This window comes from Tupaia chinensis, unplaced genomic scaffold (genome assembly GCF_000334495.1).
Source record: "Tupaia chinensis unplaced genomic scaffold, TupChi_1.0 Scaffold149964_2, whole genome shotgun sequence".
Classification (NCBI taxonomy): Eukaryota; Metazoa; Chordata; class Mammalia; order Scandentia; family Tupaiidae; genus Tupaia; species Tupaia belangeri.
The window spans coordinates 1263620-1268690 of NW_006209806.1; positions in this window are offsets into that span (position 1 = coordinate 1263620).

Genomic DNA, 5071 nt, shown 5'->3' on the forward strand with positions numbered 1-5071 from the left:
CATCTTCCTGCCCACGTGACCCGGCCGGGCGACACCAATGCAGCGTTGTGGGGGGATCCAGCCAAAGGCCCCCGAGGTGGAGGGAGCTTGGGAGCCCGAATCGGCACCGATGCCGTAGCGCACACTCTTGCTACTGTACTAGTGCGGAGACATTCCTCGGGGAAGGGCGAGGTCAGCTTCTCCCCTCCTCTGGGACAGACTCCTCACGGCATCCCCCCTGCACCGTCTCTGCAAATGGTTTAGGCCGAATCGCTGAGAGCGGGGCCCACTAGCGACAGAGCATGCGCAGCGTCCCGGGCGTGGCCAGGTTCCAGGGGGCGTGGTCAGGCTCCAGGGGCGTGGCCGGTGAGCTCAGCTTCCCCAGGGCAGGGAAAGGAGAGATTAAAAAGGGAAGTGATCCATCCTAGTTCATTCATTCATCCGTTTAGAAGACCAGCAGCCTGCCGCCTTCGCCCTCACTAAACTCAGTCTCGTCTGAGGGGCACAAATCCATGCCAGATGCTGACACATGCTATTAGGAAAACACAAGAGCCAAACACGGGATAGTGTGGGTGCGCAGTGTGGGGAGGGTGGCCGGGGTCCGGGGTGGGGACAGTGGGCCAAAGATCTGAAAGGTGAGGGAGGGATCCCTGAGGATGTCTGTGGGAACGAGAGGTTGTCCTCTGCTCGGAAAAACCGAGAAGCCGCGACATGTCCTGAGCGGGGTGGATGGCAGGCCCCGATCTAGGTGGATCGTCCCAGGGCGGGGCAGGCAGGTGGCATGATGGCGGCGCTGGACTCCCACATGGCTGACCGCGCTTGCTTTCTCACTTCCCCTGTCTGGAGAGTGCACGTGCCCTGTGGCAAATTTAAATAATAACAATAAAACTTAAATAAGTACTTTTTTTTTTTTAAAGAGAGATTTTTGCTATAGAGCACGTGCACTCGCTGGAGAGACAGACAGACAAAGCAAGAAATCACCCCCTGGGGGATGGCCATGCCACAATCCCTTCTCCATCCTCTCCCCGGGATTTTGGCCAAACACACACACACACACACACACACACACAGAGCATATTTTAAGCCGCCAGGTCTGGCACTTGAACCGAGGTCGACTACGTGGGAGTCCAGCGTTGTAACCATTATGCCATCTGCTGGTCCCAATAACTAATTCTTTTTTTGTTTGTTTGTTGGTTTGAGAGGTTTTTTCTGCTATAGGGCGCGTGCGCTCGCCAGACAGACAGAGACAGATAGACAGAAAGTGAGAAGTCACCCCCCAGGGGGGATGACCCAATGCCTTCTCCTCCATCCTCCTCTCGGGATCTTGGGCATGCACGCACATGCACCCGGTGTGAGTGTAAGCCACTGGGTCCGGGACTTGAACCGCCGTCGACTACATGGGAGGCCAGTGACATAGCCATTACGCTAACTGCTGGTCCCAACTAATTCTTTTTTTTAAAAAAAGATTTATTTGATTTTATTTGTTTATTATCTTTCTTCAATTTGACCAGAGAGAGACAGAGAAAGAGAGAGAGTGAGAAAGCAAGCTGACAGGTCCAGGACTTGAACCGTGGTCAGCCATGTGGGAATCTGGTGCCTTAACCACCATGCCACCTGCCAGCTCCCCAATAACTAATTCTTGGAAAAGAAAAAAAAAAGTATCTTCCCAGCTGGTGGGTAGGAGACAGATGACGGAGGAGAGCAGAAGCAGAGACCAGCAGTAGTCTGATTCTAGAGAAATTTGCTCTTTTTAATACCTATTCATTTAATTTCTTCATCAGTTTTTTAAAATTTGCTATAGGTGGGACCAGCAGTTAGCGTAATGGCTGCGTCACTGGACTCCCACGTAGTCGACCGCAATTCACGTCCCGGACCCAGTGGCTTAAAACTCACGCCGGGCGTGTGTGTGTACGTGCCCAAGATCCCGAGAGGAGAATGGCGGAGAAGGGATTGCGGCGTGACCATCCCCCCTGGGGGGTGATTTCTTGCTTTCTGTCTCTCTGTCTGGCGAGCGCACGCGCCCTATAGCAAAAACCTCTCAAAAAAAAAGAAAAAAAATTTGCCACAGGGTGTGTGCGTTCACCAGAGAGAGAGAGAGAGAGGGAAAGCAAGCTGTCAGGTCCAGGACTCGAACCATGGTTGGCCATGTAGAAGTCCAGTACCTTCACCACGCTACCTGCTAGCCCTCTGAAGGAATTTCAAAGGTGAGGTAAATGAATGGATGGCATGTGGAATTTGAGAGAGTCTTATCACCAATGAATACAGGGTTTTAAGTTTATTTATTTCTTCCACAAGTGAAAGACCAGGAGAGGGAGACAGAGAGACAGCACCCCAGCAAGGCCTCTTCAGCGTTTGTTTTTCTAGAGAAAGTTCTGCTGTTTATGTTGTTCAGGCTGACTTCGAACTCACGATCCTCCTCTCTCAGCCTCTGGAGTAGGGGATGACAGGCACATGCTACCATGCCCAGCTCAGTGGGATCTTGATGTCGCGATCCACACCCAACCTCACCCAGCCCTGGATCGTGGGCACATGTGTGTGTGTGTGTCCTCAGGGAGGACTCTAGACTCGAACCAGCAGCCTCCCCATGTAGGCAGCCTTGCAAGCAACACATTTTACCGGTATGCCACCACGAGGCCCAGCACAGGGTTTTTCTTGTAGTTTTTCTGCACTTGCCAGAAAGAGAGAGACTGACAGAGGGAAAGTGAGGAAGCCCCCTCCACTGCCAGGGAGACGGCGATGCCGCAGTCCCTTCTCCTCCATCCTCCTCTTGGGATTTTGGGCTTGCACGCACCTACACCGATGTGATTTTCTTCCTTTTGCTATAGGGCGCGTGTGCTCGCCAGAAAGACAGAGATAGAGAGACAGAAAGCGAGAAATCACCCCCCAGGGGGGATGACCACGCCACAATCCCTTCTCCTCCATTCTCCTCTCGGGATGTTGGGCACACACGCACACGTGCCCGGCGTGAGTTTAAGCCACCGGGTCCGGGACTCGAGCCACGGTTAACTACCAGGAGTCCAGCAATGTAACCATTACACCATCTGCTAGTCCCTAAGTGTTTTTAAGTGCAAGCAAGTAATGAAAAACATGAAAACACTGGCGTATCCAAGAGGCCACTTTGGTTGGGCAGCTTCTGGTCTACGTCACGTGAACATTCGTCACGTGGGTATTTATTGGGCGCCTGTGTGCCAGGCATGGCCCTGGGACAGACTTCCTGATTATTTTTATTTTTATCCTCTCGCCTCCCTATGTGTTTGAAAGCTGCCCCCAGATAACCGGCCTCCCACGACTGCACCGTGGTCATGTCCGTGGCTCGTGGGATGTTTACAGAGGGTTTCCTTCCCCTGAGTCAGGGCCACACCGAATCTGGAAGGCTGCAGGGCAGGGTGCTAGGTGTGGGCCCCCCCACGGATGCTGGGGGAAGGGAGGGGATAGGCCTGGGTGCAGGAAGCAGATATGAAGCCACGCCCGAAAGCAGGGCTGTGGAAGCCAGCTGGTATCAGGTGGGGAGGCTGTGCCAAGGTGGGACCTGGGCACCTGCTCTGGGGTACCTCTTCACAGGGAGCCCTCGAGCCCAGAGGCTGACGTCAGGGGCGGCAGGGCCCGCTCCCTCTGGATCCTCCAGGAGAGGGTCCTCTGGGCCTCTTCCAGCCTCTGGCGCTGGCCTCGTCACCCCACTCTCTACCTCTGTCACACAGGCTTCGTCCCCCTGTCTGAGTCTCTGTGTCAGAGTCTTCCTCTGCTTTTAATTCTACCCCGCCTCCTTTTTGTAATTGTTGGAGGGCTCCTGCACTCACCAGAGCCGGAGAGGGGGGGCAAGCAGCCCCCAGTGGGGCCGTCTTGCCCCAGCCCCTTCTCCATCTCCAGGTCCTGTTCGGATCTGGGACGCACGCGCACACACACCAGGAGTCTCTCAAGCGGCTGGGCTGGAATTCCAACTGTGTTCAGCCATGTGGGACCCGATGCCTCAATACTAAGGCGGGTCCTTTGAAAACTGATTTTTTTTTCGTTTGCTATAGGGGCATATGGACTCACCTGAGAGAGAAAGTGAGAAATTATCCCCCAGAGGGGACGGCCATGCCACGATCTCTTCTCCTCTCTCTTGGATCCTGGGCACACCGCAATAGCTGAAAAAAGTGAACTGCGCGTTTTGAGCTCTGGACCCAGCTTGGAAACCACGCCAGCCCGTGTGTGGACATGCCCCAGGTCCCGAGAGGAGAGTGGGGAAAGGGTTGTGGCATGGCCTTCCTGTCTGGGGCCACTCTTTGCTTCTCTGCACACGTTTTTGTGTGATCGTGTTCCCATTTCTCTTGGGTGGACCCCAGGAGTCTCATCGGTATGTTGTGGGGTAACTCTGAGCTTCACTGTTGCACGCCCCCTTTTACAATCCCACCAACAGCATGAGGGCCCAATTTCTCTACATCTTCATGAAGGCTTCTTTGTTCTTTTCCTTTTCCACTCAGATTTGTGTTATTTTAGAATTATTGCATGTATGTATTTATTTATTTTAATTTGAGCAGAGCCGGACAGAGCCAGCGAGAAAGAGAAAGTGAGAAAGCAATCCGCCAGGTCCGGGACTTGAACTGCTGTGGACGGTGTGGGAGTCGGTGTGTCCTTAACCACTGCACCACCTATTGGTCCCCCAGATTTGTGTTGTTTTGAACCGTCTTAGCAGGTGTGAACTCCTAACTCAGGGCGGCTTTGATTTGCAGCTTCTGATGACTTATGACATGGAATAGCTTTCCTTCGGAAAAAACAATGATTTAATTTCATTTATCAAGATTTTTAATTTGACCAGAAAGAGACCGTAAGAAAGCAAGCAGCCTGCCTCTTACGCGGTGTGCCTGGCTTCGGGCCACCCGGTTGTGGGTCCATTCTGCGCCTGTCCCCAGCCAAGACCGCACCTCCACCCCGCCCAGCCGCGGTCCCTGTTCCCCGCAGCCTCAGCTCCCGGCCGGTCCTCCTCCGGCCGCGGTTGCCCGTGGCAACGCGTGCTGCGGCACTTCCTGTATTGATTCGAATCGCCGGTGACGTCACGTTCTCCCGAGATGCCCGACGCACGCAGGCGCAGCCGCGCAGAGTGGGCGTGGCG